Source organism: Gambusia affinis, linkage group LG13 (assembly GCF_019740435.1).
Source record: "Gambusia affinis linkage group LG13, SWU_Gaff_1.0, whole genome shotgun sequence".
In the NCBI taxonomy this organism is placed as follows: domain Eukaryota; kingdom Metazoa; phylum Chordata; class Actinopteri; order Cyprinodontiformes; family Poeciliidae; genus Gambusia; species Gambusia affinis.
The window spans coordinates 21,831,629-21,857,487 of record NC_057880.1 but is presented as its reverse complement, the minus strand read 5'-3'; the positions used below and the strand labels follow the sequence as shown (position 1 = coordinate 21,857,487).

General features: G+C 38.3%; 1 long non-coding RNA gene across 1 annotated transcript in view; it reads right to left on the bottom strand.

The window, feature by feature from the left end:
* The window catches only part of LOC122842613, a 112,106-nt gene that overhangs the window by 40,313 nt on the left and 45,934 nt on the right, over window positions 1-25,859 (bottom strand). The window contains exon 3 of the long non-coding RNA XR_006372588.1: window positions 5,927-6,031. This is a non-coding gene — a long non-coding RNA (uncharacterized LOC122842613). The remainder of the gene's footprint in view (window positions 1-5,926; window positions 6,032-25,859) is intronic.

The window sequence follows — 25,859 nt, the reverse complement described above, 5'->3', positions numbered from 1 at the left end:
AATGTAGCAAATGATAATCAGGTTCCAATACAGGTCCACCTCTGTGAATATGACCGTTACAGTCACAAAGCACTAAAATAGTCTGATACTGTAACCCTGGAGGTTTTTATCCTTTAGTGGTATTCAGAAGAAATTTTCAGAATAATTATTTCCATAGGTAAATGTGAACAGATTAATAGTGATAAAGTGGTAGACAACCTTTGAGAACTGACTTTGGACACCACTGAAGTAAACCATGAATTTAATGAGATACAAGTTACAATAAGTACAAATTAACTGTTTTTACTCGGACTGTCCTAAGGTTTTATATGTTAGGGAGCCATATTGGATTTTGAAGTCAGAGTCGGTGACAACCCTCAGCTTGAATTCTACATAACTTTCCATTAGTTTTTCAGCCATCAAATTTGGAAATTTGTTGTGATAAAACATGTAAAGCTCAGTTACTTTTTGAAAATTCTGCCTTTCTTAAGGTTTAGTATATTCTACAGAAATGATGGAATCTCTTATAGAATTAAGGTATTTCAATCAAGTTATTTGTAAGAAAGATTGTATGGCATGCATTGTAGGTGTGTTTATGTTCAGTTTTATTCAGATGCCCTTAAAAAATAAAATAAAATTTCTATATGTTTTTCCAAGAGAAAAAACGTTATTTTGTGGTTGATTGTTTCAGAACTAAAATAAAAACCAACCTATGCAAATTGTGCATGGGTTTACTATTAGCATTCCCTACTCCTTTTACAAATGTACCTTTATTTTTCTATTATATTCTCATTAACAGAAAAGGAAACCAGTGGTTAAGAAATGTAAATTTTAACTTGTAAGATTTCTGGGGCTGCCGTCATTATCAATGTCATTTGATAAAAGTCACTATAGCTGCACAAATGTCAGGAGTAAGGACAAACAGGCAGTCCATTTAATAAAAGAATGAATTATTTCAGGCAATGACCTTGTTCTCTTCACTAAATCTACTTAAATAAAAAATAAAAGTTGTTTTAAAGGGCCAACTACATCTACAGTGTTGAACTAACAATTTGAAATAAATGGCAGAATGCTGTTAAAGGGCTCTAAGCAGCAATTACATGGAGATTTACCATGTCTGAGTATATGATAGCACCACCGGACCACTGGTGCTGTTTCTCATCTTCATCTACCAGTGCAATTACATTGTGTTATTGTGTTGTCTGTTGTTTGTTGATGGGAATAAAGTGGAATATTTCTGTGTGACCACCCACACAACCTGTTAAATTGCTCTTGAGTGAGTCAATGAAACTGAACGGACTCAAATTTCATTGTTTTTTGTATGTATGTGATAATAGCTTTAGTGGTGAGCCGAGTATTTTCTCAACAACAAGAAGCCCCTCAGATCTGTCGGCTCAATTCAATGGCCTGATTGTCTGAAGGGTCCACCGGGGAATACAAGGCTCTTCTTTCATATCTTTCTCAATATTTCATACTAAAGTTCATATGCTTCGCTTTAACAAGATCCTCCCTCTCGATTTGAAAAAAAATGGAAAGCTGATGTAATCAAATATGTATTGTAAAGCATATTTGTTGCTGATTAAAAACATGGACAAGTTTTTTTTTTTCCCCTTTTTTGTTGAAATAATTTTTGTCTTATTTGTAAAGTTTGCTTCCACCCCAAATCTGATTAGTTTCAATATTGCTAATAATTAAACAACTGCATGAGAGTTTTTAAGATAGGACATTTAAACTGAAAGAAAATGAAACAAATCAGAAAGCCCCTGAAGATGAACACAAAATTAATGCAGTTTCAACTAAATCCAAATGTGACCTAAAACTTCACAAGGTATAGTAAACACTTTTGTCGAGCAGAATTTACAAGTTTTACCTGCTACAAGGGGAAAAAAATAATATAAACATAAAAAAATGTGTTATGATTATTTTTGAATTCATGGTTCACAACAGTTTTTCACTAATACCTTTCTAACTTTCTGCACTAACCAGCTGTGCTCCAATTTGTACGTAAACAGCTGGGATCTACAGACATCATGAAATTTTTTATGATATTTAGACATCATGGGGTGAAAGAAGAACCGCAGCTCTGGCAGCTTCTCGCTTCTTGATTTTTTATTTTAATCAGCTAGCATTCAATATTCTTCTTTCATGTCAGTTTCAAAAAATGCAACATTTGTCTTTATCATTTTGCATAAAAAAAATACTCTAAATAGCTGAGTTAAAAAATTTGATTGCATTGCGAAGACAATATTTAGAACATAATAAAACTTTAACTGCCAAGTCACTCATATGCTTTTAAATATGTAGTTTGAGCCAGTGTAAGGAATGTTATAAGAATTCAAATGAATGGTTTTTCTAACCTAGGTCAACAAACAAAAATCTGTTTGTCAATGAATATATAGGATATAACTTCATTTAGAAAATTTTAAGTTATTGATTTACATTTGCATACTTTTGTATCGATAAAAAGTTAAATTTAATTTAATTATTTTCGCAAAAAAAGGGAAAGAAAATCAAATATTCTGTGCCTTTGAGAGTCCTGTCAATTTATCAATTCCTCTAAATCACACTTCACTTTACCAGGAGTTGAACTGTGAGCCTTTTGTCTCTTTTTAGACATTTTTTAAATTGGATAAGGGCCATTAAGAGAAACGGCACCAATCAGCCTTTAACGTCATTCATCTTTTTCAAACACGGCCGCGCTCAAACAAAAACCTACTCAGGTTGTAAAATGGTCGGGATGTCAATTAGAAAAAAAAATCATCACTGGGTTTATTACTCAAATTAACAGTTCCTCTCAAGCATTTAAATAATTGTTGGTGTTCGCTGTTAAAAGGGAGCAGATTTTTTTTTCTTTTCTTTCAGCCTTACTAGTCAGACACATCTCCCTTCGGACTCTGACGGAGTGATTCTGGAGGTATTATATTCATGAGGGGTTCCAGTAATTGGATTAAATTGGTTCCAGAATGTAGCAATTTATATTATAATATCCCATTACTTCTAATACTGTTCTTAATTAATTAGCCTGTTTTTTTCCCAGTTTTCTTGGTTGGAGTTCCTGATAAGTTAAGTTGGCTCAGGAGAAGATTGGTCTTATGGTGACAGCTTGCAGTTCGCCATCAGTCACACACACCTGGACAAAGACGACAGAGTCATGACCCTTTATTATAATGTGGGGGTTGGATGAAGATTTGGACTCAAACTCACCTCTGATGGTGGTATTGCTTTAGGATTTATGTCTTTAAAAAATAAATGACAGCTTTAATGTGTGTGCCTGTGCGGGCGTGTGCGTGCACAAGATTTTCCTGACAGGGCCCTCTGAGCAAAGTTTACTACCATCACCTGTCAGCCTCTGTCTGCTTTAGCTTTAATATAAGAAAGTAATTCTCTTTTGAATATAACAAATTAATATAATTTTCAAACAATTTCCATATGCAAATATGATTTAATCAAGTAAATGAAACTCTCAAATGCTATGCCTGGGGGCTAAAAGCAAACTGTGTGTATGTGTGTGTGGGCGGGAATCAGATACATTACTGTGTGTGTATGTGTAAAATAGGAAAGAGTACAAGTCCAAGAATGTTTCAAAGCAATTTTTATCTAAATATTAGGTTTTAGATTGCTATTATTTAGGAAACATGCCTGAATTTGGGCATTTATAAAACTAAACAATATCCTAAGTAAATAGAGTAAACAATGCATCCATCAGCAGTTCTTCTTGATAGTGTAATGCCTAAAACTGTGACAACAGATAGCTCATAAGTTGAGATTAAAGATACTTGGTTCTCTTTACAATAATTTAGGGAATACTAAAAATTCCCCTTTTTTGCTTCTTCTGTCGTTCATATTTATATGATAACATGTCTGCTTATCTTGCTCCTTGGGGGTTCTAAAGCAAAAAAAAAGCTGGTAATTTTGTTAAAAAGCGTATGTTCAATATACTGTGAACCAATGACAAACAAATATTTTAAAAGGCTTAAAATCAAGAAAAATAAGAGGCTTTTGAGATTTCTGTTGTTGTTAACATTGTAATTTATCAGACAAGACAAAGGTTTTGTCTTTTAGCCTTAATGACAATAAGTAAGTTAAGAGGAATCAAGGTTGTAATGCTTAAAGCGGTGCCTTTCTTATTTTGGTCCAATCTTGCGAGAACTATCTATGTACACCATCAGGTACAATGGCTACTTTTGCTTTCCATTGATGGCACTGATATAAATTAGCATGCATTTTCACATTAGATTCATGACAAAAAAAGATTGCTGAACCTGGTATATTGTACGTTATATTGTTGTAAAATCTTTTTATATGCCCCTTTTAACTTTTGAACACCCTCCCCTCTATAGGTCTTGGCAGAGTCTTTGTGAGATTCATAGTCTTTGGTTGTGTCTTACAAATTTCTGGTTGACTGTCGGAAAGCAAGAGGACATTGTGCTAGATGTCGGTTGCACCTGGCTTCAGGTGTAGTTTACATTTTTGTTTCAATTGGCTTTGTGAAAGTAGTAAACTATGATTCCTTTTTGAGAGCTAATAAAAGGCTGTAACAAGTTGTCTCTAGCTTGCTGATAACTGTTGCAAACCGCTGAACTATAGGTTGCACAGTTCAACATAAATGTCACACATTTTCCTTCTATATCATGCCGTGCTCCATTAGCACCATTAAAAGGAAGTTCACACTGTAAAAATGAGAAAGGTATTCAGATGTGCAAGTAATTATCATTCTCCACTCCTTTTATATTGATATCAACAATTCATATACTATTGCAGTTATGGATATTTCTCACCTGCAGTGTTGTTAACAGTTAAAAGACAATCCATAATGAATCAAGAAGAGATGTATTAAAAAGTTGCAGGATTTGAAAATTGTCCTCTGTTTTATAAAACATGAGATTCTGAAAGAGAATCTATGAGGGCAGATGGAGATTAGGGTGATGGCAAGGAGACCTAGATTAACAACAATCAGTTTTAAAAATTCCAGTGGAGCTATTTGTTGGATTAGGGTAGGGCACAACACTAGCAGTTATAGTGTTTGATTTCTGTTGTGCCAATTAGGAATTCTGTATTGATTATTGATGAGGGTATAAATAACTTTGGGATGCTATTAAAAATAATAGTTTTATTTAATTAATACAATGTTTTATTTCTTTTAAAGAGATGATTGTGACATTTTCTATAGCAGCAAACTTTTGGATTAAATCTTTAAATTGCAGAGGGCATTTTTTTGCCAAGGTATGTGAATAATTTGTGCATAAGTGTACCTATTTTTCTTTCTAGGTACTCATTTCCCATTTTTGTGTAAACATGCACCATTTTAACTTTTGCTTCTTATATTTTGGATTGAAAAACTCCAGCTGTACAGTGTCACATCACTGTTGTTTCAATTGTGGCTACTTAAAAAGTGAATTGTTTGAGTAAAACCTTGACAGCTATGCGGGTGAGGAGTGGGAGCGGGGGGAGGGGGGATGCGAGCTGCAGACAAAAATAAGAAAGTACCTCAGTTACACATGACTCTTTGAACCGTTTGCTGTTGCCTAGGAGAAGCTTATCTATTGTCACGCCGATGAGCAGCAGGAGTGTAATTCGACATTACATGAGGTCGGACACTGGCGGTTTACGGGTGTGACACATCCGTGACATGCTTCAAATTAACATGCGGCGGTGTCAATTAAAAGCATGAAATGCACTTAGGGAAGGGGGGGCTGGGTAGCTGGGAGGCCTTCTTGAGCTCCGGAAACAGCCTGAGACAAAGTGAGTCAAGACGTATTGTTGCACTGTTTATAAGGAGCGATCAGCAGAGAGACCGTATGCTAATTGAAGTATTTCACCTGCTTGGAAAAAAAATTATAAAAAATCAAATAGGTGAAATGAGATTATAATGAAAAAAAATAAGTTAAAATAAGTTGAGCTTCATATAGATTTCCAGGATTATGTGCATCTGGTTAGAATTGCTCACCACAGCTTTAAACACAGTGTGAACACAGTGTTTGCTCTCTTGCTTTTGTTCCCCCTTCCTGTTGTTGTTGTCTCTCTGCATTTTGGCTCACGATATGCAGACCTGCTGAATAGAAACAAAAGCAAAAATAAATAAATAAAGTGAATTAAAAGTAGCTGAAAGGACGGATGGTAACAGACATATAAGCAAGTGAAGTGTTCGCAAAGGGAAAGAGCAGGAGAGCCTTGCACCGTCTCAACTTCTGCTGCTCATCGTCTACAGTGTAATAACAATATCACTCATCTCATATCCTCAGCTTACTTTGCCCCCCCTTTTTTGTCCCCTCAAAAGCCACCCCCTCGCACCACATTTATCATATTCATTTGATATTCAGGAATAAATGTAGCAGAAAGAGAATAATGCACCTCCTGTACGCGCCGTTCATTACAGATACATTTACATGGGGGTTTGCCTTCGTGGTTTCTAATGGAGGACTGTTCACTGGTGTTCCTCACATTTGTTGGGGAAGGGGTGAGGTGGGTGGCAGGCGGGGGTGCCGGTATAGTTCTCCTCACATTAGCGCTATCTGTGAGCAATGATAAATGGGTCGATCTTTCCATCTCTGCTGTCACATTCATAAAAAAAAAAAAAAACGAAAAGAAAAAAATGCTGTTCGTCAAGGGAACTCGTAATATCCGCAACATGTATCCATCAAGTCTTACTTGAGACATATTGAAACGATATGGTGAATATACCTGAGTGAATAATATTTCATCCATGATAATGCTGCAAATACCAGCTGAAAAAAAAAAAAAAATCTACATTTTCTTTTTCTTCCCCCCACCATCCCAGTTCCAGAGGACGGCGAAGGAGGAGGAGGGCTACTGATCATATTCAATCTGGAGGCGATCATGTAAATAGCCCTCCATCTTGGGGAGGCGATATGCAAAGCAGCCCGTCTCCCCTGTGTCAGGATCAGATTAATGGAAACCTAAAAGTGGGAATTACGGGCCTTATCCGGCGTGGCGTTCCGGGGAGGGGCTGGGATACAGGCCCTGGGGGAATCTGCTTGGTTCAAAGCCCATTCCTCTGGTTAAGGAACTCGCTAAGATCCATGCACCGAGGTGAAGGGTAATTTCCTTTGATATTCAGCAATGTATTACTGTATGCAGTGTGTAAGCTGCAAGCTCCACTGACACTGAATGTATGCGTGTATCATGCAAATGTATGCACGCACAAAAAAGCTTGCATAAAGAATCCGTGAACACAGACATCAATATAAAGAGCGGACATAGAAGTGGATGGTCACAGTCCTACGGTGAAGCACGCAGATCTGTGCCAAGACTGTTTGCTTGTCATGCTGAGGAGAATTCAGCATGATTTTTATGACTGTTGGTTGGGGACAAAGCCAGTGTTACAAACAATTCAACTGGGTTCTACAACAGTGTTAGCCAGCTGGCCTGGGAATATTGGGTTGGATCAAGATAAAAGAGAATGAGGGCTATTACCAGAAGCATATGTAAATCATAAAGACCTCAATAACTGCAACATAATGATGAAATATTCACACCAAGATGTTTCCTAAATTCTTACAATTTCAGTAGTTTTTATAAAAATAAGCAAACATAATTAAATAGAGTAATAAATAAATGAACATATTTATTATTAATATTCTGATAGCATTTACTATATCAAAATAACTAAATAAAAATATTAATAGTGCTTGTTGTGGGCTTTGTAGACTAAATATTTTAATCTTCTAAATAAATTTACATTTTTTCTAATATTTGTAATAAATATAATGGAGGTATCGGTTTCATACCGATATAATATATCAGTATGAAATATACCGATATTACTCCAAAATGATAAAAAAATTATAGTCCATTGTCATCATCTCCAGCTCACGTAGATATGTAATTAATTCTCAAAAAAACTTAGTTTTCCTTAAATTATTTATATTTATACTCCACAACAAATAAGTAAAAAATAAGGAATACTGTACTATCAAATGTTGCAGCACCATTCTTTTTCTATTACAATTAGACATTTTTATTGTAATACTTCAAATATATATATCTAAATGCTCCTTATGTTTTGTTTTTTTTTTGTTACAAAAACTTGATTTTTCCTCAGCATTTGTAATACTTTATTTTATAAATGTTTTTGTCTTTAAAATTCATAGTGTGACAAAAACAAAACTAAAACATTGCAAAAAGAAGGTTAATTTGAAGTGTTAAATCACAAAGTGCCTACTTTCCCCATTATCCTGCTCCAGGTCACAGCTGAGTTTTTGTTTGTTTTCTGTGACTCTGAATTCAGCCTTGGGTTTAGCATCCCTTCAACTTCCATTTCTTTTATTCACAGGAAAATATTTGGTCTGTGTATTTTATCGGGTACATAACAGTTTAGATGCTAATTAGCAACATGCTAATTACATTACATTGAAACCGCTGAGGCTAAGCTTCCTGTAAAACAACAAAGAGGCGTCCTTGTAACCCTGAACCTGGTCAATCAAAAACAAACTATGAGCAGGATGTCCCTAAAAATATCTTGTATATGAAGAAGGTTTTGGGAGAAGTGATGGAATAACCAATATCAAATGGCTGCTTCTCTTCTGGCTTGATCCACAGGGTTGCAGGTTTTGTGAGCTCCACAAGGATATGACGATGAGCCCAAATCTATTACCTGCCTGGCATGTCAGTCTTATCGAGGCCGTCCACAGTGTGAGGCTCTGCAAAATGCACGGCAGGTTTCCCAGTGAAGATGGGTGATATGTAATCAAACAGCTCATACTCTCACACACACATACATACCTACAAAAAAACAAAACAAAAAAGAAGCTCACAAATGCACTTCATAATCCGGTAAACTCCAACGGGGGATGGAAAATTACAATGGAAAAGGCCGCCGTTGGATTTCATTAGGATGTGCTTGAAGTGCTACAGGAGGATATTAAAACAACACACCCACACTTCTTTTTTTTTTTTCCCTGTTCATGCCGGCTGTCTCTCCAGGTTCCTCCACCCTCTTCCCTTTCCGTCAGCCTCCTTACTATTCACTCAGATCCAATCAAGACTTTGGCACTCCTCCAGCTCTCCCACTCCTCCTTCTATCTCTTCTCCCTCCTTCCTTAGGGTTGCTTAAATTTGAATTTTAATATGTGCCCTACCCTGATGGTGACATCACCGTCTAACACACACACATACTCTAACGATATCAAATAAACAATCTGACCAGACGATGAATCCTCTTCATTGGTCGCACAGCTGCTCACAATATACACTGTCAACAATTTATCAAGGAGGGGCCGAGTGTTCCCCGCTGCCTGTGTTACTCTGCATATTGTTTGTGCATTTATCACTCTTCAAAACCTTCCCCAATTGCTTTCCGCAATAAAAACTTGACCTGTGCATTTGCACACCTGAGTGTCTATCTGCATCCGTGTGTTTTTGCTGTAGGTAGAGCATGTGGCTCCCCTCTGCTCCCCGACATTAGTCCAGACAAGAGAATCAGTGGACTATTGAATGCAATTACAGGACGGGCCAGACAATAAAGATTGATAGTGGCTTCGTCTTTTATCACACACCAAAAGTAGCAGAGGTTAAATCCTGCGAGCCTTGAACTACCGACATTTTAATAATGATTGAAAATATGCCACCAGACTGAGAAGGAATGCTTACATACAGCTAAAAACTAAACAAAACAAGTTTTCTTCAGCAATTGAATGTCTAAATAATTAGACAAGAAATTCCTCTTTGACTTTAACGCCTTTAAAAATGTAAAGGGATTTTAAGCTTCAAGTAATAAGCAAAGTAATGTTTCAATATCCATGGATTAAAACACCTTATATGTGATTTCTACTGTGACTTTATAAGTATTCTTGCCGCTTTAACACGCTCAAATTTTGTAACATTTCAAACTTTAATGTGTTTATTTGGATTTTAAGAGATATCAACAAAAGGTAACACAATTTTGCTAAAAAAACAAAAGCACACCCCTAACTGATGTGCTTCCACCACAACCACAAAAGGTTCAGAGTTTGACTGGCCAGGCAAGGAGAGCAGTAATAGAGAAGTAGGTAAGAAGTTAATGGTAACACGTGAGTATAGAACCACAGCTCAGGCAGAAGACTCAATTATTTGTCCATTATGCAAGAGTAATATAAAAGATTGTAAATGTTCAGAGAAAGTCACAAGAAGCCCCTTTTAAATTTGCCACCATCTAAGTAAAGAAAAGCAAAAAAACGTGGAAGATGCTAAAGATGCCACAGAGCTGTTTAGAAGATAGATGGAATTAAATGGAGGGTAATTCAGGAAGAAAGTCTGTTAGAGGATGAGGTGGAAGTTCTCCTACCAGGACAACAAGCCTAACCATGTAACAGACCGACAGCTGAGTTTTATTAATAAAATTAGTAAAATATTGCCATGTTAGGCTCTGGCTTTTATTAAAGCAGTGATAGGACAGGAAATGCAGTCCAGAAACACTACGGGGTCCAGTATACTTGTTAAAAAATTTCAGGTTTACACATAAACCTAAAAAATGGCCATTGGACTAAACTGCAGATAAAACAGTGCACTAGTAGTTATGTTTTACAGCTTTGTGTTATATACATATAAAATGAGTGAGGAGCTGTCATGAGGACGGAGTCGTGTTGACGTGCACACATATTTAATTTCTTGTTTGGTGGGGCCTGTGAGGATAAATGACAGACATTTTTATGTCGATTTTTTAATCTGACTGGACATCCATTGAAAATACTAACATCTTCTTCAACTTGTTTTCACCTAAGATGAGCACAATAAACACCAATTAAAGTGAACTATGGCACTGGCCTATCATTTTTGTCCAAGTCATAACAGCCCTAACTTACAATAACATAACAACCATCACATGCTTTATGTAACATTATGAAACGGATAACAGACAATGAACACAGACATTTACAATATATCTGCCTGGTGGACTTAATTGATTTTGTCTTTGTCATTTTAAGTGAATTTATTTTTCTTCTTCTAAACTTTCACCTGACACTTGACAATATCTTAAAGCATCATAGTCCCAAAGCTACTCATGCTCAAATTAAGCTGCAGAAATAACTGACTGCTTTCATCACTGTTTGGCGATTTATTCTGATGTATCACTGCATTCTGTCGAAACCAGGTGTCCACAAGACAAAAATGAGCTCAGAAGTGACAAAGACACTTTAAAATGGTCACGTGCCAAAAACCTACAATGCATCGTGAGGAAGGAATAAAGCAGAACGCTGACCGTGGACAGATTTGAAAGAGGAACACAAGAAAGAGTGGGACAGAAGAGACAAAGATGACAGGAAAAGAAAAAGCACAAAAGAAAATAAGATTTTGCGTGTGTGTGTGTGTAATTTTAAAATGGAGTAGCAGTCACAGGAATAACAGAGGATGAGTGACAGAGTGATTGTTCTATTATGTGGCTGACTGGCCACAGCCCTCTAACATATGAGCATGCATGTATGGCAGCTGTCTTCTGTTGATTATTTCTGTACTATTAGTGACATTCTTGTTCAGTCACTCATCTTTTCCCTTCTTTTTAACGCTAAGCAGAATAAACGCCTTTGTCTAAAACAACATTGTATAACATCACATTGTACAAAACCTTTTTTATTCTAATGGAAAGGTTAGTATTTAAAGTAAACACTTATTTTATACATTTTTATCATCTTTTTTATGTTTTTTTTTTTCTGTGTAGATTTTTTGTTTAGAGAAAATCATTTACAAAATGTACTATATGCCATGTCCATCAGTCTAGGAAGCCAAGTGTAGCCATATGTCAATCAAGGTGCTAAGAAATAAAAACAATTATATATAGGTCCCTAGAGACTCCTTTATATTAGAATGTAGATGATGTAAGAAAAAGTTTCATTTCTGCCTTCAAATTAGCCTTGATTAACTGTATTACAATATGTCATATAGAGCACCTTGCAAATGTACCCAAACTCCTTATAACTTTCCATATTTTGCCACATCATTTAACCAAAATTTGTTCTATTTTAGTAAGGCTTTAAATAGACCAGCCCAAAGTAGTGTATTACTGGACGTGAAGGGAAATGAAACATGGCTTAAAGTTGTGGAAAACCTATAAAATAATATGTTAAGCTTCAAACTTCTCACAGAGCACTGCTGAGTCCATCATCTGAAAGACTATGGCACAACTGCAAACCGACCAAAACATACCTGTCCACCTACACTGACAGCATGGAGAGCATTAATCAAAGAAACAGGTGAAATACCCATAAAGGCCACAAATTCTGGCTTTAAGACGGAGCGGCTGAATACAAATGCAAGCCATGATTGATTTGGAAAACAAAATGCACTTTACAGTCTGCATAGTTTATATGATCTACAGATCAATAGGTATAAATACCTCTATCAGGCACTGTATGTTAAGGCACCTATATTTGAAATTAATGAAAAAATATTGAACATTTTGCCATATAATGGCCCTGTGGATACTTAACCAAACTGAATACAACTTTAGTTTGAGTCATTTGGATCATGTCTCAGGTTGAGTAAAAAATAGCCGATAAAGAGGTGGATCAATAATGCCCAGGGAATTTAATTGAATTTACTCGCAGCTAAAACCTGGTACAAACAGGACAACGTCTGTTAAAGAATACAACTAAACAAAGAACATTGATACAGTCACATATTTGCAAATTAATCAGCCTCTTCAGGTAATATTTCAGTAAAAATATAAACTAGTTAGAAGCAAACAGAACTAACATATGCTGGTGTGCAATCTTTTGATGCATTAATTGCATGAGCAGATGTCATTCGGTGGAAACACACGCATGCACTCCTAACCCCTGTCAATAGCCAAGACATGGGAAGCGGATGCGATGAGGGTTCGCAGATTGCCCGATAAAAGCCAATATCCTGACACATATTTAAAAGGCTGATATTTTACTAGTAAACATGTAGGATTTATGCATTATTTGACAACTCCCCCGACTGCCTCGTTGGGAGCTTTCCGTTAAGATGCTTATCTGAAATGTCAAAAAGAATTATGCTGATAGCAGTTGGTATGAATAGGGCCTCCGCCATCCCCCGATAAGGACACGTGTGGACCCCAGCGCTCTCCTCGCCAACACTGGATTTCCTGCACATCTAAAAAGGCGCCTAATTCCACACTAATATGAATATGCCACCCACCTCGCCAACCCCCGCCTCCCTCCACACACTGATGGAAAGAACTGCGGTCCCTACTGAACCGATTCTTACTCTTCTTACCTCTGCCACGACAAAAATGCCACCATAATGTCAGAGGAGATGTAACGATTTAGATTCCGCCGATTGTCCCGTGTCAGGCGCACATCCCTCGGCCCCGGACAAGTTGATTAGAGTTGGGACATCAAAAGAGGCTTCGGATGGAGATAAGAGGGAAAGGGTTTAGGGTAGGGTGGGGTGAAGCGATATTAACATGCTTCCCGTCAGGAATTAAGGCGACAGAGGAGTTTCAGCCAAAGTTCTGTCTGTCTCGTCTTCTGCTATCTTGAAAGAGATGGCAGTGACTCCAGCATTTTTTCCTTGCACAGAAGCAGAGATAATCTTAGCCTTGTTTGGATCAATTAATGGGGAGACAGGGAAGCCAGAGAGAGAAATGATGAGGGAGTGCAAAAGTCATCCCAGTGTGAGTGTGCTTTGTGTACTCTAGGTTCTTTATAAGTAAGAAAATTCTCACTAAGAAGGAAAGAAAACTAGAGTCCACCATGTTAGGTAGTTTAAAGTTCTATTATATGTTTAACTTGGGCTCGGGGGCGGAGCTTCAGGGGACCTGAGAGGCGGGCCTAGAGGATGGGAGGCAGAATATGACTTCATGGATCCAAGCCTTTATCACGCCTGATGGGAAGCAGGTGCATAAGTAATAATACAGTAAGGTGCCCCAGTGGATTATATAGCAGGCTGCCCCAGTCATTGTTGCCTCATGGTTACTAAAAACTTTACAAGACCGACTAATTTTAGTGACATAGTGGGTGTAAAATATTGAATAAAATGTTGTCATACATGACTGGCTTTATTTTCATTCTAACGTTTAACTTTATGACACACAAAATTACAAGTGGATCGTCCATATTGTCTCCAAGTGTATTGTGGGTAAAGCTTGTCACCAGCCGTCTACCAACGTCATCATCAGTCTCTTGGCAACAGATGGCAAACTATAGAGAGCATTTTTACGGACTAAGTTAACATGAGTGGAGCTCCATGGAGCTGCAAAGTGGAAAGGATGTAAATAAGAGCACAAGGACAAGCCAAAACCTGGACGCATATTTTGTTCCTCGTCTTGGAGATGAACCGGACATTTTTGTTGGCAGCGATTCAGACCCGCCAAAACAACCAGCCCAGCGAAGGAGCCGGACCAGTTACAGGTTGTTCTCTGACATTATTCACAAAGTGTGAGTTAACTATAGACTGATTGTAAATTGTATCAGCCCAGCCGCCTAGCTTACATCCCCTATTCTCTCTGTCGGTGGTACAGCGGTGATGTCAGGGACTGAAGGCTGAGTTTTAGTCGCTTTCAACATTTTGGGTTGAGCGTGTTTTTGAGCCAAGACAGCAGTGCGACGTTTATAGTTAAGGTTTACATCGGAGCCACCTGGCAGAGCATTTTTCAGATTGCCCAGTTTGTGTGAACGCGCGCGCGATCAGCGCCGAGTTACAAACATCCAGAGGTGCACGAGGTGCTGCGACACACTGCGCATGCGGCGCGTGCCTCTGCATAACCGCTTCAACGCGCGCTGCTGTGTGCTCGGTTCAAGGAGTCAACCAGGCTTCAGGCTCTGAGTTGAAATTGATAAAGAGTCAAAATAATCCGATCACTATCCGTGGTTCTGAACTGATTTGAATTTGTGTTGGTTCACCATTAGTGACCAGTAGCTTGATGTTTCTGTTGTTCTCTTGGTTTGTTATACTTCATGTCAGATAGATTGCAGAATGACATAGTCGCTCTCTGTGGTGGTGAAACTTGTAAGCTCCGCTGCTGCGGGCATGTCTTTGTTGTAAAATTAAATTATCATGAGCTTTATTATTTGGCAATTATGTCATTAGCCCCGCCTCCCGGACCGACTCTGACTTGTTCCGCTAGTGCTTGAGCTAATTTCAAACAGACAGGTTGTACATATGCATTCTCTTAACAGTCTGCCCTTTCTCTCCTCACCTCTGGTATCTGAGGTTAACACTGCAGCCCTTAGAGGTCAAAAGAGACACTGTGGCACCAGCTGTCCATCCCGAAGAGGATAGAGGGGTCATTTGCAAGGGGGAGAAGAAGGGAAAACATTAATTATACATAGGTCGTATTTTGCATAGCTCCCCTCCTTTGCCCCCTTCACCCCACTGTCAGGCCTTTGTAGGTTCAGAAGCGAGGGCTGCATCCGTTTCACGATAGCATCTCCGATAACAATTAAGGTGGAACTATGTAATTTGCCAAGGAGAAAAAAATGTCAATATGTTCTCTTTCCTCTGCATACTAAACACTACAGTTACTGCAGACTTCAGGCTACTGAATTGAAGTCACAACTTCCGTACTTTTTTTGCCACACGATCGTCTGTGTGGATCTATGCCATGTGTTTTCTGATGTGAACAAGTCTATTCTCAACAGAAGCTCACAATGTGATCGTTTCCTTGCAGTGTGGAAAAACAAGAGAACAACTGAAAGGTGTTGTGTCTTCAATCAATCAATCATCCATTCATCTAGCCATCCATCATCTTTTCGTAGATCAGGTTGCAGGGTTAACCTTCTCCTCAGAAACAACAATCTTCAGATCCTTTTGGGGAATCCTAAGGCGTTGCAAGGCCAGTTGGGAAAATTAGTCCTTCTGCCTTGACAACCTCCTTTTGATGTGGAGAATAATCACCAAGCGTGAGTCAAGCCATCTTACAGAGGAAGCAAATTTCAGCTGCTTGTTTTCGGGAATTTATTTGGTAACGATCCAACTCTAATAGGTGAGAGTTGATAAGTCAAAGTGGTGATAAATAAAGAGCTTTGCTTTTTTGCCTGAGCTCCTTCACCCCTGCTACAGATTGGAGCAGCCCTCATATTACTGCATTAGAAAAGGCCCCCTGCATTAGAGACAATGACTTACATCAGACCCAGTGACCCAGAGATTCCCATTGTCCACTCTCCTGTAGTACAAGCTGAAGATTATAATACATAGATGCCATCAGAATCACACAATTTGCCAAAACTAGATACAAAATCCAGACATTCGTACGCCAAACATCCTTCTTTCCGCTATTAAATATAAAATCTGTCAGAGTCCAACTCACTTTTTGCCAATTTTAAGTTTTTACTTTGGTCATACAAGGACAGAACAGCCCATTTGTTTGACAGTCCTTTGATTTTAGCTGTGTGACCAACATTGACCATAGAACATAGAAAAGTAGAGGCTTAAGTTATAAAAAACAGAAAGTTCAATGTTTTTTTTTTTTGTTTTTTTTTAATCCTTGTCCAAATACAGCCACAAATCAGTATGATCAAGGATAGTACAAGCTGATCAGAAGAAAACCAACTGATTTGAATTAACTTATTAATTGCTGAATTGCTGATTCTGACACTGGATTTCTGTTAATGACCTCTGAAAATGCAGTTTCTTCATGCAAAATGAAAAGAAAGCTGCATATAAAAGGCAAAGTGAGATTTGAATAAAACTGACAATAGATGGACAGGTATTATGGCACTTAGAGATAATTATTATGCCCCTGACATTACATAAAAATTTCTCTTTAATATTTTCATTGTAGCAGTTGTTAAAAGTCACATTTGACACTTCCTGACATCAGATATTAATGTGTTTCTGATGAATACTGATACAAGCTTCATTTTGCCTGTGGGTCATTGCTACAAGGACCCATTGAATGCCCCATTTTTTTTTTCTTGTGAAGATGTCAAAGGCCACACTCTAAAAGAGGTTGACTTCCTTTAAACAGATGTTTTTAAAACAACCAGTTTAAACTTATGTTTAGACTGTTGTTTCAACAGCATCCTTGTTTTTCTCATCTATTTTTATTCCAATAGGAAGAGAAGTGGAATCATGCAACATTTCATCCAGAAACTATAGGCGTTTTATCTTCTCTCCACTGGGAAAACAACCAGATCCTTTAAAGTATGTATCCAGGCTGACCCCATCCTTTCATCAAAAGTGATAAAAGCTTTGCCTTTACCTCTGATGCTATCTTTACCCCCTTAGCTTCCCACCTTCCTACCTACAGTCACCCCATGACTGCGACTTCTGAATCAAGAATGCAAATGGGGCTGGATCCTCACAAAGCCTGGGGTGACCTATATTACAGCTAATGATGGGCCACAGTGTCGGAAGAAGAACTGGAATGAAAGAGAATTTGAATGAAGCTGACCCACATACAAAGGCACGACCAGTCGGAAAGGCATGTTCCCTTCCCACTAACTAGGCCACAATGGGCTTTAGGATTATGCACAAGTCCCCCTTTTTCTCCTGATGGAGGGAAATCGGAAAAGTGATGGGAAGCCCCTGGCCACAAAAGTCATTCCTAAGACACACTTCTAACAGGTTTGCGGGAAGGTGGGAGTCCCAAGGGTTTACATGGGAATCAGTTTTCTTTTCCCAACACGGCACGCGATTGACATATACAGCACGCTGAGTGGAACTGCACAGAATTTCATTTGAGTGTTAATTTACAACCAGATTAGTATATAAGAATAGAAATATATTGTGTTTGCCCTAAATAGAGTAGAATAATAATATGAAATTTTAAAACTTAAGAGAAAAAAGCTAAAATATTTTGTTGAGGAAAGATGATCCAAATTATGAATGAATTATTTTGTTGTTAATTATAACAACTTAAACATCATGATATCTTGTTCATGATGCTCATGAACAAGATATCAAGGTGATAAGGGACCTCAGTCTCATCGTTGCTTTAGCATATTATGTGGTTTCGTTGGCTTCTTCAACTAATGATGTTTGGTGGACATGAGCAGTTTGGCGCACTGTGACACAGTTAGGATGAGAGTCAGCTCCTTTAATTCCAAGGTCAAAGTTCTCAACCAGAAATATGTGGATTGCTTCCATAAAGTAACTTTACTTGTGTCTTGCCCATGAGTGATTGAGGGATGTAGCAGGAGATAGACAGAGGTACTGAGCCCTAATGTGAAGTTATGTGATGTGTTGCTGTAGAGAAACAACTGAACTGAGAACCCAACTGGTTTGTTGACACTCTTACCCTCACCAGGCTTCCAACCGGCTGCCATCTGGGCAGAGCTATTGATGTCTAAATGTGGTTGAGACCTGGTTGTGGTCGATCAAACAGGCTGAACAAGTCTGGCTTTAAACATCTCTTTTTAGGATCTGTTAAGATTTATAGGTTGAAAATGTCAAACTTTCTGACAAGGACTTGACAACCTTAAATAGCAGAGACAAAGGTGTCTGTTGAGATCCAATGTTTACAGGATACTGGAATAATAAGTGTTTTCAAAGGAGAGTCAATGATTGTCTTCCAAGGTCAGTTAGACCTGTATGTAACATGAATAATAAAGAACAAAAAGGCTAATAGGAACATAATCACGTCACACTCGGGGAGATAAACTTCCACACATAAATACACGTGTTTTACTCTGATTTTCTGACTTCAGTAAAGACCCAGATTGAACTTTATGTGCCAACTTCCCACTTTGGAAACTTTCCAGTGGAAGACAGCCAACCTTGTGCTCAAAGCAGCGCTTTACTGACATCATAGCAGGGGACCCTTCCTTGGGATTATAGCTGGGAGGTGGCGGCCATGCACCGTGACCCGTCCGTTTTTTTATTACTTCATTATTTTCCCTCCCTGCCATGCTCATTTTCATTTGCCAGAGCGGGGGTATAATGACTGCGCTATAAAAACGCTGCTTTAACGTTTGCATACTGTTCTCATTTGGTCCGGCCCTCAACCCTTCAGCTAGCATATGGCAGGTAATCAGGTCTGCAATCAGAGCTGCACGTTACACAGGGCCCCGCTCTCTGCACAGGGGCCATTACCCATCTGTCTTTTGACACACACACACAAACACACACACAGATGCACACGTATTTATGTGCAAGCATACAAACACACAAAAATTCACAAATAGATACTTGTACGCAGTTCTCTTCTCCTCACAGATGTAAATGCTTAGAGACTCACCCACATAATGAACACACACAAACGCAGGCCTTTACCTCAACATCTCACCTCCAGGAAATCTCCCATCTCAGACTAATGATATTCTCAATGAAATGTGCAGAAACTATAAGTCCCCTGGCTTTTCATACCTCGGGTGCCATTAATAGCAAGAAGCCTGGTGATTTCATGGCTTCATCGCTGCACATGGCAAAATGTCTTTGCTAGTATGTGGTTCTTACTTAACTAAACCCCTTTGCCCCTCACCTCCATGCTGCCTGGAATACACATTCAAGCCACATCAGGACACCTACATATGTTTCTATCATTAAACATCAAGTGCAGCACATAGAAAGCCTGTAAAACTGATCAACCAGAGACCCCTAATGGTAGGCATAACCCATCAGTTTTGTTTCTATTTCTCAAACAGAGCTCCATTGTTTATTACTTTAATGCTATCATGAGAGTGGAGCGGGAGAGTGATGAATTTTAAAGTTTTTTCATGTAAAATTCTGTTAAAATTACAACACACATAATGTTGATGAAATTCAGTACTGATGTAGATGAGTGATGAGTATGTATTTAGTTTACAAGTAGATGGCAGTATTGAGAAAACCCCTGCCAACCAGAAACCGTCTAGCTTGGAAGTAACATCAGTCTTACATATCATGAAATTTTTACCTCTGCTGCAGACTTGGACAATGCAATCGGAAATTGTTTCGAATGAATGTAAAAAATAATTCATGAATGCATTTTAGCATTTGTCCAAACATCAATGGCTCAGAAAAAATCTCTGCATGGGTGTACATTTGATTTAAGGCAAAAGAAGAAGGCCTGTGTTGTCTTGAAGCGCCCAAAGTGATTGGCAAACCACTGCGCAGTCAATAGGTCACCGTTGTTCATATGAGGGGGAAACTAAAAAGCTCTGTTTGGCTTGGCAGGCAAGAATGAAGATTTCCAAACTTCAAGACATTTTAAGTCAGCATAAAATGCAGCAAAGGCAGTTCTGAGGGCAGCCAAGACGAAAGGCAAAAATATGGCTGTCAGAAAATCTTGTACAGTTGTGTTGACAGGATGAACCTAATCAAGCAACAGGGATGGAAATGATTACTTCCAAGTGGACTGAAGCTTTAAAGACTGAAGGAGTCTTGTGGTGGGAGCACCACCACCCAGACATACCAACAGAATCCAATACCATTCTCTCATTTGGACAGATGTCCAGCCAAATAATGTGCGTGTAAAACTGTGACCCATCCTTTAAGAGCTCACACATCCACAGCAGACACACACACACCACATTCTCTTCTCCAGATCTCCCATGTTTCATCCTATCCGCTCTGCCCGCGTTGTGTTTGTCGAGCTCTCAGGCCCAAAGCCGTTATTACCTCCTGAAAAGACAACTCATTTCCACGAATGTAATCCTTTCCTTTGCCTGTCTGAAGCTCTAAAGTAAACACAGTCTCCTCTTCTGAAAGCACAGCGGAAGAAGGGTAGAGGGATGCTACTTCAAATTTACAAAAGACACTCACAAAGGGAAAGCAGACCCCAGGAGTGGGATGATAAAGACCAAGAGTATTTGAAGTGAATTACGCCAGTGAACTGCAGTCTGTATAGATAAACTGTAAAAAGTAAACACTGCTGTAAGGACTTCACTCAAGTAACTGAAGATCAAGTGCACCTAAACAGTTGCATTTGGGTTGCCCCCCCCCATCATAATTTTTTACAAAGAGAGTCACAACAAACAAGCACAAATTTTCTATTTACGATATATTTTAATACGTCATTGATATTGAGCTGAAACTGACTTGATTGGAGCCGTCTTTTCTCTATTTCATTAACTGATTTAGGCATTATTTTCCCCCTTTCCCTATAACATCAAACAATGTTAGTAATTTTTTCCTGATTGATGTCACAAAGAACAAAACTCTACATGGAAATTAGTATCTTTTTTCATTTTTAAACCCAAGAGACTGGGGATGGGCAATTTTAAAGGCTTAGTTATCTATTGAACCTACCTTTATGTAGAAGCTAGATGTGCTGATATACCATTGCTGGCTTGACTGAAAAACAGAAAATAGGGAAAAAATAATAAATCATGTATTTATCTGCATTGTGCAAGCAATATCTCAAGGGAGTTTTCAGTTGCTTCTCATCAATGTTACGCCATTTTCTTACCTCCTCTACAACAGAAACAATGTTCTTTTAAGCTTCTTTAATTTTCAGAGGGAAATTTTTATTTGCTACATCTGTCATCCACTGCAAGGGGGTGGCTACAGCCTCCCACTTACAAAATAACATGCTGGATCACTACATTGCAAAGTAAAGGGCGAAATTAGATTTATTTTCTTACAAATTTTAAGATCAAACAGAGACATTATCTCCATTGCCTGTGTTCAAAGATGATGCATCATGCATATACCACGCACAAACCTATTCAAAACTGCTCCTATTTCCCAGATACACATTCACAGGCATTAAAGAAAAAAAACAATACAATGAAAAATCAAAAGCTTACCGTTCATCAGCCAACTCAGCAATCCATCCCTCACTCCCAGCCACATCATATGTGACTGCTTTAATCGCAGGCCAATCACTGCTAGGTCACAATTAATAAAAGCCACAACAGACGCAAATAAACAAGTCCAAATTGCTGCCTTAATCGAATAATGCAAACATCAGTGAATTACAAAAGTTCACCGCCACCACTGACAATTTCCTAATTGTATTCACTCATTCATGGGAATTTTATTAACATGGAGCGGATGTCTTCTGCCCTTCCACTGTCACAGCACTAGGGATCTAATTTCATTATTTTCCACAAGATTTGCTTGACTACCGCTGCCATGCTAGTGGCGCACCGTGGCCAGATGTTTTTGCTATTTAAATGAGAAAGCAAAGCCTGTTGGGTAAACATAATTAAAGAAAGTTGGAAGCTTTCAGCATGTTTTTTTTAAACTTCTTTCCTTTCTTGCCCTCTCTTTGTCTCTTGTTTCTCCTCCTACATCCTTTTCCATTTCTTAACTTTAGTTTATTAGACATTTCAATTAACATCAGAGCCATATGTTTCTCTAAGCTGGGGCAGAAGGGCGATTTACAAAGAAGAGCGGGACACAGTGGCCAATACACACTACACAGAGAGAGAGTTGAAGTTGTCTACTCATGTATATATGCAAAGTTTGTGCAAAAACATCAGGAAAGAAGTGGATGACAAACAGGCTACAGGTTGTTATTTTAAACATGGTGTAAAGTGTGGCCTAGTTTTTTTTCAGCATCATCACCAGATCTTTTCTACCTTTGCGCAGGATGAATCCAAACAGTGTTGACCTGTTGCCTCCTCATTGTGTCAGTTTATTAAAATCATCACCCACAGTAACTCAATCATGCATGCATTAATGTCCATGCCTGCCGCATTCTAAGTAACAGCAAATAAGAAAGGGTGGGAGGCTAAATTAAATCACTTATATCGAAGTACTAATCGGACAGCTTCACTTTACAGAAAAAGAAGTGTCTGCTCCTCTTTGGTTTACATCTATTTGTGTTTTTTAGTGACATTTATGTTTTATATCATCAAAAAAAATTGAATTTTAGACAAAGATAACTAGCGCAAATAAAGCATGCCATTTTTAAATAATTATGGGGGCAGAGCTATCCAAACCAACTTCTCTTGTTTTAATTTTAAAAGTAATTCTTGCTTAAAATACAAATTAACTGTGATAAAGCAAATTTTCTGCACAGTTGAGTTCAATTCCACTTGTCACACCCATAACATTACCTAAACAGAAGTGGTCAGACAACATGAAGTAGGCTAAAAGATTTCACAAAGCAAAGTGTCATGTGCATATCACAATCATTTGGATTACAAAGCTATTTATGAGGTTTCAGGTTTCCAGCAATCCACACAGAGTCACAATCCTAAATCTGGGAATACACGAAACAATAGCAAACTTTCCCAGAAGTTGTCAGCAGACCAAATCATCCCAAGACAATAATCAGCAGCTCAGCCAGGAGGTTACAAAAGAACCAAGAACAACATTTGAAGAACATACTGATATATCATTTTTCAATTAGAAGGTTTTGTTTTGGTCATAGTTTCTTCTGTTAAGTGAAAATGCAGCAGAATGAGACAACAGTAACATGACAGTTGTTTTGGATCCATAGGAAATAGCTCAAAACAAGTTTCATCAAGAGGCAGCTGATGTTGTAATCATTCAATATTTTGACCAATGCATATCGCCTACCTCTGTTAATACAGGGGGAAAAATGCATTAACTTGTTAAAAAGGGTGTCCTTTATTTTATAGCCAAACTCACCCCAGCACCCTAGGTCCAGCTGTTCAAAGCTTGGGTTCATTTTAGGATGCTCTTCTTCTCCAGTGTGATTTTGTTGTCGTTGTCTCATTTATGAAAGCTTTCAATCGAACTACCAAAGGTAGAAGCATTTAGTTTCTTCATTTGATCAAAAACACCCCATTCTCTGCATGCATTACAGCCCTGCGTGGCGGGGCTTGATGGCTGAAATATACTCTGGGTGCTCCAGCCACACAAGCACTTTTTTAGCATGCAGTGCGCGGCACATTTGATACCCTTTAGTGCACACGAACTGAGTAGCTGTCAAAAATACAACAGGCATCTCAAGCAATTATGCAGATTTATGCAAAACATTAACAAGAAGAATTAAAGGCACAAATGAGGTGGCTACACTTGAATTGTTAAGATTATGAATAATTACCATGAATCTTTTTGCTCTTAATATAACTTGTTTTTGATAAACAAAGCCTTAATTATTGGAATACTTTGGAGGATTCCGGTGACCTTCATTAATCTTAGACAACAAGTCTCCGGTGAGACTTGAGATGAGGCCTTAACACACACATACACACATGCAGGGACACACACATGTACAGACACCCCAAGCAGGGTAAATACACATGCATGGAAGCATGTATGCTAACTAGCCACTTCAGCCCGGAAGGAAGCACACCGACAGGTAGATCTTCTAGTTAAGCCAAGCGAATTCCTCATGCTCCCTGGTGTGCCCAGGTATGCTGAGCCAATGAGGACAGATGCCCACAAACACACATGTACAAAGACTCATACTTAAAGCTGGTACTCCCATTATAATTTGCTGCACCGTGTATTTCAGTAATCACAGTTACATCTCTGTTTCTTCCACTTTCCACCTTCTAACTTTGGACAACATTCCAGTGAGATATTGTGCATTGAACATCAATATCGTCTAAGATTAAAGGTTTGATGAGCAAGATAAAAATACAAAAGGCTCTCAAACTGTGCTTTCTGAGTAATTCCTAAAAGAATAAATTTTTTTATATAGCTGAAAAGAAGCATAAAGGCAATAATAAAAGGCTAAGCTAAGCCTAAACTCTTTCAGCGTTTATGCCTCATTTTACTATACTGAAGTGTGATCAGCTAACCTTCATGGAACATATTGCAACTCCAACTCTGACTGAGGTTCTACAACTATGCCTAAGTGACAAAATTTCCCTGGTGTCATCATATTTACATGATTTGCTTGGCTAATAATGTTAGGTTGAGTGTAATTATGTCTGTTTAGGACAATAAGCAATGACTCTGCATCAGTATGATGGGTTGACAGGCAGACCTGGTCCCATGGGGACCCGGCACCCAGGGGTCCTGTCAATCATATTGCTGTTGATTGCTTTTGTTTTAGCTTACAGATTGTTTCTATTTCCTCTTAAAGATGCCGTGGTTCTGTAGAGTGACAGTTCACCTTCATCAGCATCCTGTCTGAACATCACTGGGCGTAATCGAAGGCACTAGGGTTATTACAAGAGCTTCCCATATAAAAGCTATACAATATTTCTTCTCAATGTCAAGCCTGTCTTGGGAAGCACCATCTAATTGCTGCAACAGGGTAAGCTATTATTAGGAGCCCTGGACATAAGGATGAGTTCTTTATGCATGACATACCTAATATACCTTTACTGTGAGAGAGAGAGTAAAAATAATGATACATGTGATGAGATGTTTACATATTTTTACTATGCTGATTGACAAGACAAATTAAACTAAACTTATTTAACAGGCTCTAGACTGCCAAGAAGATGCTTGCTCAATATCAAGACAATGCTTTGCTTCCATAAACCAGACTTTCTAACACATTATAGGAATTTGGTATTGTATAAATGTATATTTTCTTTGTCCAGCGCAATAATGTGCAGGGCTGCACAGATCAAAATGATGACATAATTTCTCAAACATTTACAGTGAAGTTTCTCCTTCTGATCCATAACAGACTCATTTCTCTCAATAGCTTGATGAAAGAACCTCTGCATTTGGACAAAGGTTCATGTTTGGACAGGTACACTTGTCTAAACACTCTACTTGGAGAGCACCTGTACTGCTTTTGGAGCACGAGGTTACTGCTCTTAAATGCTGTCAAAACCGACAGCATTTTGACAGCTGTTTGAAGACAAAAAGTTGACATGGATTGATGACTGTACATTTTTAAAAAAAATCATATCGCCCTTGGAAATCCTCATGCCAATATACAACTATGCACTGGAGATCCAGGGCAGCAGTTGTTTAAATATCTTTACATACTGTATGTTATGATCTATGCAAATGGTCAATAATTAATAACAAAAACATTTCCTACTTTAGCAACTAAAAGCTCCCCCACCCCCATATTTCTGTTTGATTTTCACTGCTGCATTTTAAGTCCACATTGACATTAACATGGACAAATGAGCTGAGATTAATAAATTGAAACTGGTAATGAAGATGGGCTATGCTATGTTTTATTGCACTACAACAGACTCTTTACC